Source organism: Capsicum annuum, chromosome 6 (genome assembly GCF_002878395.1).
Source record: "Capsicum annuum cultivar UCD-10X-F1 chromosome 6, UCD10Xv1.1, whole genome shotgun sequence".
NCBI classification, from domain to species: Eukaryota; Viridiplantae; Streptophyta; class Magnoliopsida; order Solanales; family Solanaceae; genus Capsicum; species Capsicum annuum.
This window is the reverse complement of record NC_061116.1, coordinates 166,327,336-166,340,659: the sequence shown is the minus strand read 5'-3', so window position 1 is coordinate 166,340,659 and position 13,324 is coordinate 166,327,336. Positions and strand designations below refer to the sequence as shown.

At 37.6% G+C, this 13,324-nt stretch overlaps 1 non-coding gene across 1 annotated transcript; it reads right to left on the bottom strand.

The window, feature by feature from the left end:
• Nucleotides 1–970: 970 nt before the first annotated feature.
• On the bottom strand, nt 971–5,385 carry LOC107874108. Its single transcript, XR_007057255.1, has 4 exons — nt 5,194–5,385; nt 2,689–2,798; nt 1,996–2,413; nt 971–1,873 (listed from the first exon to the last, which is right to left on the bottom strand). It is a non-coding gene; the product is annotated as an uncharacterized protein At2g24330 (transcript).
• Between the last annotated feature and the right edge of the window lie 7,939 nt (nt 5,386–13,324).

The window sequence follows — 13,324 nt, the reverse complement described above, 5'->3', positions numbered from 1 at the left end:
AAACATATACAATTCTTTTATTAAAAATTTTTATTTAAATATATCAAGATTGAAAAGATAAATAGATATCTTAATGTTAGGCCCGTGCTGACACGGATCATGCTTCTTTAGTTTAGAAATAAAATAATTGCCTAATCAGATTTTAAGGTATTTATTAATTACTTTTTAAAATAATTATAGTTAAAAATCCTAAAACTCAATCTTAAAATAAGAGATTGAATTATCTTGTTTACGTAATAGTAGTATTTCTAGCTAACAAATGCAAATGATCAACATTTTATACATCTTTGGTGTATTTAGCATGTGTTTGGACATGTGATCCTAAAATAAGACTATAGTGGAGCCTACAACTTTTCTTTTACAGTTTAGATTACTTATGCAAATGATCTAACATTTTACACATCTTAGGTGTATTAAGCATGTGTTTGGACATGTGGTCCTAAAATAAGACTATAGTGGAGCCTACAACTTTCTTTTACAGTTTAGATTACTTATGCAAATGATAACATTTTACACAATCTTAGGTGTATTAAGCATGTGTTTGGACATGTGATCTTAAAATAAAACTATAGTGGAGCCTACAATTTTTCTTTTACAGTTTAGATTACTTGGTCGCATCATATTCACTCCAGGTTAAGTTCCAAAATGTTCAAAAATGAATTGGTATTGATATTTTATCCCCACAAAAAATTCTTACAAATATAATTTCCATACGGGATTGTCTTAATTTCTTAATCCCGCTTAATAAATTTTATCCATAAAATAAATGTTTTAATTTTTACCAATAAAATATACATTCATGACATTTCAAGACAATACATATACACAATTGAACAGAAGTTCTGCATTATAGGCAAAAGGTAGCACTTAGATATATCGCTCAAAAGAAAGGCATTCTAACTCATACCCATAAGACAAATGTTTATAAAATATTTAAGACAATGAACCTATACAATTGACCATAATTTCTTCCTAATATGCAAAAGCTAAAACTTAATTAGCAAGATCAAAAAATCAAGACCAGTCACTTCGAGGACACTGGGCGTAATTTTCTGCTTCACTTGTAGTTACACAATTTATTTCCATCAAACATGAACCCCTTTCCTCCCTCTCTGCCTTGAATTTTCCATTTCAATACCTCAAAGACCAAATGCCAAAACTCAATTGTAGATACAGAAAGAAGATGAAAAGGATTGGAGTAACTAATTAGAAAAATCGTCATAGAGATATCGTTTGTCCAAATACATAGGAGAAGAATGGACAAATGAATCAAGAAGATTTAAAAAATAAAAATAAAAAGGAACCTTCAGGATTTGGAGACCCGACAAAACTGCTAGTACTGTACCTAACAGACTTAAAATGTGTAATAGTAACCTTTTTTTAAGTGTGTAATATCTTGATTATAAAACGATGGATATTAGGCAGGTGGGACCGATGCCATCTGAGTTTTGTTTTCCTACTAGGTGTTTTTGCAAGAGATACATAGTTACACTAACCAAGCTAAGAAGAAAATCATCACACTTACAATACACTCTGCCTGCTCTAATCCATTCAAGCTGTAGTACTGGAGACTATATTTTCACCTTCTGTTGTTTCCGCGACAGCAACTGCAGGGCTGTTACTTGCGGACACTATATTGTCACCTTCTGTTGTTTCCGCAGAAGCAGCTGCAGGGCTGCTACTTGTGGAGATTCTCTCAGCCATGGATCCAGTGTCCTGTTTGACCAAATCAGCATCAACGCGATGGTTGTGGATGCCATATTCAGAGTACTAGAACTAGATGTGCCATCAGTAAGCTGCTTAGGCCTATTCAGGGCTTTGTAGTGAGGACAATAGTAGGTTATATAGGGCAGTTCTTCTTTCCTAGCGAGGCCTGCAAACAATGGAAGAAGTTCAATAAATTCACTTTATATTTCTGTTCTCTCATAGTGATGTTTAGTTATTTATTAATTTATTAAAGTAAATCCAATGCTACTAATTATCCTCAAGTCTTACCATTGTGCATATGGCAACTGCCGCAGATAAGAGCATAAGATTGGGTTGGATTCTCTCCCACAAGCAATGCTGCAATTCGTCCAAGCCATCCCCCGTCTTGTGTGCTCAAACCTATAGGATTGTAATGCTCGACAATCATTTGCTGATGTTGGTTCATACTAGAACCTTCAAGTTGTACATCACGAAGCATTCCTCCTTCGGAATGATCCAATACACCATTGTCTGCACTACCAGATCTGGTTTGCTTCCTGTTTCCCAGTCCAATGGACTGCAAAATTTCTACATCATTGCTCTTTCCAATAGGAGCATTAAGCTTAGACTCATCTCCCACATAAACTTTCAAGCCAGTATCTGCACCGAGCTTGGACGCAAGCACAGTGGCTGCAGCTGCCTTAGATGCTGGGTCAGGGTCATACCTCTGCATAAAGGATTGAACAATGAAATACATGCATCTCATCCCAACATTGGACAAAGACGTGCTTTATAAAGGTGGCAAAGACTAGAGAGTGATAAATAGTAGTAAGCACGTCTTCCCTAATGCACCTACATGGTCAACTTATACGTAAAGAGCTTAGCATAAAGCCCAAAAACACGTGTATTGCCATCAGCTGAATGAGATGCCTAATGCAATTGAATGGCAGATTATCTGTGAAGAGCTCAGCAGAAGCTCTGAAGCTCGCATTTTGCTATCACCTGAATGAGATGCTGCGTTATATAGTAATTTGTCTTCTCTTTGAGTTCATCAATCTTGGCTTGCCTTTCAGCTCGAAGCCTTTCTAAAGTTTTCTGATCCTTGTGTTCATCTGGCCATGTGTAAAGGATTTAAAATTGAAAATGAAAGAAAGGATTGTTCATTCCAAGGCAAAACCATCAATAGTGTGAATATTCAGCAACTTCAGAAATAATGTTTCCAATGAATATCGTTTGAGGTGGATCAAAATGACTAAGTTAAAGACCTTTGACATTCATGGAGTCTTTACATATTCATCTAACTGCCAAAATGAAGTTACTCGTAACAATTCAATCCAACACATTCAAAAGACAGAAAGGAGAACCTCAAGGTTGAGGAGTTGTTATATGTTACTGGAACTTTATTGTAGTATAAGCAGGGATTTGTCCTGATGTTCTACAACCTTTTCACTCCTAATTTTCCTGAGAAGAAAATGCAAACTAAAGTAATCACCTTCTAACGCCACCAGCTTTCACTTAAAAGTCCATGGTCTTTTTTCTATCTTCTCATAACCTCTGAACCACTATTGCCAAACAAGAAGTATCAAGCTTTTTAAGTCTTTTCTTAAACTGGTAATGTGTATTCCTCAGCATTAAGGACATGCTGGAGACCTCCACAAAATTGTTACAATCAAACCTAGATTACTTACAGAGAACCTAAAAGATCAACCAACTGTTCAGCTTTTCCAGTCTTCCCAACATATTTAGCCATAGGAGTCCATTTTATCAAATAAATATCCCAATCAAACACCTTTTCGGTAGGCTAATTTTTTTTGGATGGGTAAGTTAAACTTTTCAGAGGGATCTCACTCCTTGTACTACAAAACATGACATACTTAGGGGGTGTTGGATTAGCTTTTTAAAAGTGACTCATAAACTAAAAGCTATTGAGCCGAGAGTCTATCGAAAACAACCTCTCTACGTCATTTGAGGTAGTGGTATGAACTACATACAATTTACCCTCCTTAGACCCCAATTTGTGGAAGTACGCTGAATATATTGTTGTTGTTGATAAGCTAAAAGTTGGCAGCAACCAACTTTGGTGTTTTGGCTTTTTTTTTTTTTTTGTACTTTTTAAGCCTAAAATAAAGTGCTTAAAAGTGTTTTTTCTCTTTTCCAAATACTTCCAAAAATTAAAATATGTTTAAAAGTCAAAAACATCTAAAAATAGGCCAATCCAAACGCCCTCTTAATACACAGCAAAAGAAGTTCATGAGCTGCAAAGAGTGACAAAGTCAATTAACCGAATATTATACAAACTAGAATAAGATGAGAACATGCTCTCCTTGCTCCAAAGGAGAAGGCGAATGTGAAGCTCCATTTAAATTTATTAAGGATCCATTCGACCAGGAAATTTCCTTTGAACCAAATAAACCAGATCCGAAATTACTTATCAAAAAATGCAACAAGGTTCAAACTTGTTACATCATACAAACTCCAACTTTTCCACTTTTATACTCTATTGTGGGAAACTTTTGTGCAATATTCGTAATCAAGCTCAGAGAATCCAGAAATACTGTGAATTGGAACGTCCTCTAATATACAACTTAATTAATTCTCAACCTTTAAAACTTCTCAAATGTAAAATCATGAAAAACTCATTTATATTATCTTTAAGATGCAATATTTTTTTTTCATGAGGTTATAAATTTTAGGAAATGCCAGATTAGAAAATTCAATCATTTAACAGTGTAAAAATTATAGTTTTAACTTTTTACGCATTCATTATTTCTCTATTTACTTATAAGGAAGTGGGAGAGGGAGAGAAAGAGTCAGTTCAAAAGGTGACAGCGTAGTAATCTCAATCCATTAAACAAACTGAGCAAAATTCTCAATTCAGTAAGAGCAAAAAACAAAAACTACTTTTAGCCAACTATCTAAAAGCTTATTAAAAGCTACCTAATGAAGCTAGAAGTTCAACCCACCTAAGACTGAACACAAATGTTTCTGCCTAGGCAGTTGACTTTACAACATATTATTTCTAAAACTCATCCTCCTTCTTTATCACTCAACTTCCTTCTTTGTCACTCTACTTATAGAATCCATTGAAATGTAGCACCAAGCAGTCAATCTGCCTAGCTATATCATTTATTACATCAACTCATACTGGCATAAATAACAAAAAGATGCTCTTCCCTAGGTTAAGAACCCAACAAAGCTAAAGACTACTTAAGAAAAATAACGGAGACCGAGAAATGAACTGTGAACCATAGGTTCCAAATTTGAATGACAAAACTGAAGAATACAACACTCACATTATCTCTCAGTTATCTACTAATTTTGCCCACTAAAATTTGACGCCGGTGTACTTATAAGCGTAGAAAGAAATGAGAAAAGAACAAATTATATCTTCTAACGTGACGAAGGTTAGCAACAATGAAAAAGAAAAAGATGGAAGGAACTATGATAGAATTTAGAAACAATGAATAGTTTGAGAACTTTAGTAGCAGAGAATCATGAACTACTTACTCATCCTTGTGAAGCTCCCAAGCGTTGAATATGTAAGGAAGGATAATCCAGGCAATAGAAACATTGGTAAAACTCGCAATGCCCTCATTTTCCAGTTTAACTCGAGCGATCTTGTTGTCATGATAACATAAGCCACTGCAATAACCTGAACTGAAACAACCTCAATACTACACATAAATATGTACAGATAACATATGGTGAACGGATAAAAAACTTGAGTAGACTGACATACAGATGATATAACATTAACACATTGATCGCTGGATTAACACGTGCAATTTCATTATACATTAATTACATACTTAAATGTTGTTATAGATTCGGGGTCCGTTAACAGCACAAGTTGGGTACTTTGGTGCCGCTTAACTGTGTGCATTTAAGTGCTACTGCATGTAACAAGGCACTATAGTGTGTGCCTCGTAGCTCATAAGGTCTGTGTTGAAGATCAGGGGCGGATCTAATGGGGGTTCAGGGCTGGCATGGCACCCGCCAATTTCGATCGAAAAAATGTGTGTATATATATATTTTGAAGAAAATCGGTATATTATTTAAGTATCACCCAGTGCAGCAGTTGAGGATGTAATGTCAGTGGTAAATGCGCTCAAATTTCACGTAGTATAACTAGCATTATTTTGTTACTTTTTGATCGCTATTCTTTTTTCTATAAGTTTTTTCCCTCTTGACTTAATCTTTGTTTGACCCTTTTTTTTGGGTAGTCTTTGTTTAAGAATTTTTAGCTTTAAGTGTAGAATATAGTTGAAGATTCCTTCTTCCTTCAAATTTATAGTTAACCTCTCCTCGTCATGGGCGGAAAGATGTGCAATTTTCGGGTGCTCGAGCACCCACTAAACTCGATATAGAAGAGGTCTAATTATATAAGAAACAGTGAAAAAATGGTAAAATATATACAAAAGCACCCAGAGAACAAAAGCATGGTTGGGTGCTCTCGCTTTAGACATAACTTTCATGTCTCACGCTGACTGATAAGTTGAATTTAACTCTTGTTTACACAATTTATAGTAATAACAACAACAACAACAAATTCAGCGTATTCCCACATAGTGGGGTCTTGGGAGAGTAAAATATATGCAGTCCATACACTACCTCCGGAAAAGTAGAAAGGTTGTTTTCGATAGTTTTTATAATAATAATCACATTTTTATTATTTGATATATTTGTCTATACAAATTGAAAAAACAAATAATCAAATCGAAATACAAAGTCTATAAAATCGATAAAATATTTTTCTTATTTGGGGCAGTGTAAATAGCAAAATGTAAAGCAAAAAATTAACTGAATTCGTAAAAATTAGGTTTTTCGATAATATTTCAATGAAATTTTTCTTCAAAAATTCTTACTAACAAGCCAAATTTCAGTGGGACGCCCATAAAAAGTATCATTTTTGAGTAGTAGCTTTAACGTTAAAAATGATATGGCACCCGCAACCTCGAAATCCTAGATCTGCCTCTGTTGAAGATGGAATCACTAAATATACTTGCAAAAATGATATTAATTGTTAACACAATCTTATGGATTAATATGCTAGAAACTAGGAATACGAAATTATAAATTTCTAATTAGAAATCAACAGTTAAATCTGAATTAGAAAATTGAATGTGCTAAATTTTAATGACTTCTCACTTGAGTAAGATGACTTTTATTTCATTTATGCCAATTAGTTTTCTCAAACCCATCGTCCCGAAAATTTTTAGGTGTATTTAGGATTATCTTTCTCGAATACATAAAAATTTATTTTTATTCATTTGTGTTCCTCCAGCTGACCATGTCTTTTGTTGCCTTTAAATGTTGTTTGGGTGCCTGATAAAATTATTATAAGAAGAAATGGTCCAAACATCATCAAACACTTCACTGTCTGAAAAGTGTGCAATTTTTTTGAAAGTTTCCACTAGATAATTTTGTTGTCCTTCTTATATTATCATAAAGTCAAAGTGCAAAGAAGTGGATTTTCACTTCCTAATATGTTTTGTCATTATCCATAATTCAATGGGCCTAAGGAGATAGTACATATATAAATGTAATTTAATGGTACATACATATTGAAATTCAAAACACAATGAAAATACTAAACTATGTAAAAACAGATGGTTTAACTTCTTAAGATCAGTTGTAGTTCAAATAATGCATCATCGACTATCTAATCACAACAAGAAGTCAGATTGGTCTTACTCAGAGTTGTATATTATTCTATTAGAAGAAAATAAGTTACTAAGTCTTCCTGTTGCATTATCAATCATCCTCGGCACCTAGTTGCTAAATATATTAGATTAGGTCAAACACATCGTCAAACCACTAAATTAGGCGTAAGCTTTCATTTTGACACCTCAACTGGCCATTGCTCATTCTAAGCACCTCATGTAAGGCCCATTGTGTCATTTTAACACTTTTTGCTAACAAGACAAAGCGAGTATATCACACTCATTGAAGGCGCGTGAGAAGCTTATTATTAGACAATTTTCATTTTATTTTTCTTTCCTTCTTCCACATTTCTCCTACCACTAACTCCAACCATTTCCAAAGCTTAAAATCAAATATGTTCTTTACTGGTGACTTTGTTTGTAGCCAAATTGGAAAAAAATGAATTTTCTGGACTGGGATTAATCCGTAACTACATTTTCAACACAAAAAAAGAAAAGACAAATTAATTAAAAATTCGAGTCTCAATGTAATACAATTTTTGTTTGAAAGCTGCCCATTCTAGTATTTTTTACACCTGTGTTTTATTTTTAGGAAAAAACCCTATCTGTCTATGCTATCCAAGCTTTTTCGTGTGTTTTTGAATTTACCATGTGTTTTGGGTTGAATGAAATTTGAAGAATAATGGTGATTAAGATTTGCAAATCTTCATTTCTGTTGTTGCTGTTGCTGTGGTCGTTTCTTGCACTGCTTTGGACTGGGTTATCGGTTGGGAATCTGTATTTGGGGCTGTGGGTGTTGAGTCTAGTGGTGTTTGCCCCCTAATTGAGTATAGTTTTGTTTCGAGAGTATTTCTTTGAATTTGTGTGAGCCTTGTATTTCTTGCTGCTGCTTTGATACTACCATCGTGTATATCTTTATATTTTCTTATACTTTCGTGTAGTTGTGGCTGTGGGCGATAATGGGTGGATAGGGTCATGTCCGAGGGGGTTGGGGCGTGGGGCCGTGGTGGGGGCGGGGGATGAGGAGAGGGCAGGAGTGGGAGGGAGGCCAAGGTTTGGCTGCGGGGGGGAGGGGGTAGTGGGGGGGTAGTGGAGGGCGTGTGGATAGTGACGGTAGGCTGAGGGTTGGGTTTTGAAATATAGGGACCCTTCAGGGTAAGTCCATAGAGCTTGTGAAGATTCTTAGGAAGAGGAGGATCAACATTGCGTGTGTTCAAGAGACCAAGTGGGTAGGGTCTAAGGCTAGGGATGTGGATAGTTACAAGCTGTGGTACTCTGGGAGCGAGAGACGTAGGAATGGAGTTGGCATCTTAGTAGATGAAGAGCTTAGAGGTCAGGTAGTAGAGGTGAAGAAGATCAACGATAGGTTGATGACTATTAAGTTGGTCATTCGGGGGTTTACCCTGAACGTGTGTAATGCTTATGCGCCGCAAGTGGGATCGGAGGGGAAGGAGAAGATGCGGTTTTGGGAGGCTCTGGAGGAGGTGGTGAGAGGCGTGCCTAGTTCGGAGAAGATTGTTGTAGCAGGGGATTTCAACAGGCACATCGGGGCATTACCGGGAGGCTTTGGTGATGTGCACGGTGGTTTTGTTTTTGGGGAGAGAAATAAAGAGGGGGCTACCCTATTGGAGTTTGCGAGGTCCTTTGGGCTGGTGGTGGTGAACTCGGGCTTCCCGAAGAAGGGCGAGCACCTGATCACCTTTCGAAGCGCGATAGCCAGGACCCAGATTGACTTTTTGTTGCTTAGGAAAGGGGATAGGGCGTTGTGTAAAGACTGTAAAGTCATCCCGAGTGAGAATCTTTCGACCCAGCATAGGCTCTTGGTTATAGATTTGGGTATAAAGAAGGATAGAAAGAGGAGGAGTAAGGAGTATAGACCTAGAATTAAGTGGGGCGGCCTGACGCCAGTGAATGCGTGGGAGATAGGGGAGAGGTTGGCGGGAATGGGGTGTGGGAGTGTAGGGGGGACGTGGATAGTATGTGGGATAGGGCGACAAGGTGCATCAGAGAGAATGCAAGTGAGGTGTTGGGTGTTTCTAGGGGCCGGGCCGGGCACCATCGGGGGGATTAGTGGTGGAATGAAGAGGTGAAGAAGAAAGTGGGGACCAAGAAAGGGGCGTATGCTAAGTTGGTGGAGAGTAAGGACGAAGAGGAGAAGTGGGTAAACAGGAAAGAGTACAAGCTAGCGAGGAAGGAGGCTAAGTCAGCAGTCACGGCAGCTAAGACGACCGCTTTTGAGAGCTTGTATGCAGGGTTACAGGGGAAAGGAGGGGAGAAAAAGTTGTTTAGACTCGCTAAGGCTAGGGAGAGGAAGGGTCGTGACCTCGATCAGGTGAGGTGCATTAAGGGGGAGGACGGTAGAGTGTTGGTGGAGGACGGCCACATTAAGAATAGATAACAGTCGTACTTTCATAGGCTTCTGAATGACGAAGGGGATAGAGCTATTGTGTTAGGGGAACTGGAACACTCAGATGAGTGTCGGGATTTTAGCTATTGTAGACGTTTTAAGGTAGAAAAGGTTAGACAGGTTGTTCGCAGGATGCAAAGGGGTAGGGCGACGGGGCCGGATGAGATCCCGGTGGAGTTTTGGAAGTTCGTTGGAGAGGCTGGTGTAAGGTGGTTGACTGGACTGTTTAATGAAATCTTCAGGATGGCAAAGATGCCCGAGGCTTGGAGGTGGAGTACCATGATCCCTCTCTATAAGAATAAGGGGGACATTCAGAGTTGCAATAACTATAGGGGGATTAAGTTATTGAGTCACTCTATGAAGATCTGGGAGAGAGTGGTCGAGGTGAGGCTGAGACGGATAGTATCTATTTTGGAAAACCAGTTTGGATTTATGCCCGGCTGCTCGACGACGGAGGCAATCCACCTGGTACGGAGGTTGGTAGAGCAGTATAGGGAAAGGAAGAAGGATCTGCACATGGTATTTATCGACCTGGAGAAGGCTTACGACAAAGTCCCTAGGGAGGTGCTTTGGAGATGCTTGGAGGTGAGTGGAGTACCGCTGGCATATATCAGAGCAATTAAGGATATGTATGATGGGGCGAAAACCCAGGTGAGGACGGCGGGAGGAGACTCAGAGCATTTCACTGTCCTGACAGGATTGCATCAGGGATCTACTCTTAGTCCCTTTTTGTTTGCGTTAGTGATGGATGTGTTGACGCGGCGTATTCAAGGGGAGGTGCCGTGGTGTATGCTTTTTGCAGACGATGTAGTTTTGATAGATGAGACTCGAGGGGATGTGAGTGATAAATTAGAGGTGTGGAGGCAAACCCTTGAGTCTAAAGGGTTCAGGGTGAGCAGAAGCAAGACAGAGTATGTGGAATGCAAGTTTAATGACGTGAGGCGGGAGAATGAGGTAGTAGTGAAGCTGGAAGCACAGGAGGTATGTAAGAGGGATAATTTCAAGTATTTTGGGTCCGTGATCCAGAGTAACGGTGAGATTGACGAGGATGTCTCGCACCGTATTGGGGCGGGATGGATGAAGTGGAAGCTCGCGTGGGGGGTGCTGTGTGATAAGAAGGTGCCGCCCAAGCTTAAAGGCAAATTCTACAGGGTGGTAGTCCGTCCGGCCTTGTTGTATGGAGCGAAGTGTTGGCCAGTTAAAAACTCCCACATCCAAAAAATGAAGGTGGCAGAAATGCGGATGTTGCGCTGGATGTGTGGGCTGACTAGAGGGGATAGAGTTTGGAATGAGACTATCCGGGAGAAGGTTGGGGTGACTTCAGTGGAGTGCAAGATGCGGGAAGCCCGATTGAGATGGTTCGGACACGTGAAGAGGAGGGGCATGGATGCCCCGGTCCGTAGGTGTGAGAGGCTAGCGTTGGATAGTTTTAGGCGGGGTAGGGGTAGGCCGAAGAAGTACTAGGGTGAGGTGATTAGGCGGGACATGGAGCAGTTACAGCTCACCGAGGACATGACCCTAGATAGGAAGGTCTGGAGGATGCGAATTAGGGCAGAGGACTAGGGCCAGTTTGGGTCGCTAGTGTAGGAAATTACTTGGTGGGGGTTTTATTCCTGTTATGATTCCGTGTTCCGTGTTCCATGTTTTATTATGAATCTGTGTGCTTTCCTCTGCTTTCCTCTGTTTTATATTACTTATGGGTGCCGTATTTATGTTATGTAATCTGCATCTGTGCTTTACTATGTGTTTGTGTGGTATCTCGTGCCTTGAGCCGGAGGTCTATCAGAAACAGCCTTTCTACTTCTTTAGAGGTAGAGGTATGGACTGAGTACATCTTACCCCCCCAGACCCCACTAGGTGGGAATACACTGGGTTTGTTGTTGTTGTTCAATTGTTACCTGTTTTTCTTTACTTTTTGAGTTATTGTTAGAAAAATGCATTAAAGAAAATTTTCTGTAAGAGATACAGATAGATTCGCAGTATGGGACTCGTGGGGGGTAAGGGGTACGTCGAAGAAGATGATCTGCGGGGAGAAGGGGGGTCGACAACGACAATCAGTGGAGGGGGTCTGCCAAACATATTTATTTAAATTTGGGAAAAATACCATGTGTAAGCAATTCATAGGTCCACCTACCATGTATAAAGCCTTTATTTTTCTCTCTAATATATTTATGTGTGTATATAATGATGTGCACAATTAAAATGAATTGACATGATTTAATTAGTCAATTAATTCACATAGGAAAAGTTTGTTACTACGTGCCTGATATTTTTAAAAGTCGTTGTAAAAGGTTTCAAAATGACACAGCAGGACACTAGATTAGGTGTTTAAAATGAATGATGGTCAGTTGAGTTGAGGTGCCAAACTAAATGTTCGTGCCAAATTTAGGGGTTTGACGATATGTTTTGCCATACAATATTAATGCAAAAAAAGATGTCAAACAACCAGCTAGAAACTTAAATAGTTCTTCACTTTATATTTAATATTTTATAACAAGACCAATATAAATAGCACAATGTTAAATGTTTTACATAAACACCTACCTATGGTTGTCAAGTGGGCCGGGTCAGACCAACCCGAAATCGGCCCGTGTTATTTAACCAGGTTGAGAGCCGGGCCGGGTTCGGGTTGGGGTCTAAGTGGGCCGAGCCGGGCCCAATAGTAAAAATAAAAAATCACCCAAACCCAGCCCACTTAACCCAATCCGGTCAAACCCACTTAAACCAGGTCAAAACTGAGTAAAAAATCGGTCAAATCTGATCAAAAATATAAAGGAAATTTTTTTTTCAATATATATTATATATACCCACCTATATACATTATAAATGCATTAAACAATATATATACTCTACATATATAGTATATACTACATTAGAATTTAAAAAATATATACACAATTACCCATATATACGCACCATCCAAATATATATGTACTACTTTAAAGTTTAAATAAAATATACTACAATATATATATATATATACACACATGTATACGTTAAATATACATGTCTATAGAAGATCTATTCACATATATACACTCTATTTTATGTATATGAAATGCTTTAAATGAAATATCCTATAATATATATACATTACAATATATATTTGTATAGTTATATACTAATTTATAAAACATATACTCATGTATACGTTAAATATACACGTCTATAGAAGATGTATTCACATATATACACTCTATTCTATGTATATGTAATATTTTAAATGAAATATACTACAATATATACATTACAATAGTTATATACTAATTTATAAAACATATACATATATACGTTAAATATACACGTCTATAGAAGATCTATTCACATATATACACTCTATTCTATGTATATGTAATACTTTAAATGAATTATACTATAATATATATACATTACAATATATATTTGTATAGTTATATACTAATTTATAAAAATATACACATTTATATGTTAAATATACACGTCTATAGAAGATCTATTCATATATATACACTCTATTCTATGTATATGTAATACTTTAAATGAGATATACTACAATATATATATACATTACAATATATATTTGTATAGT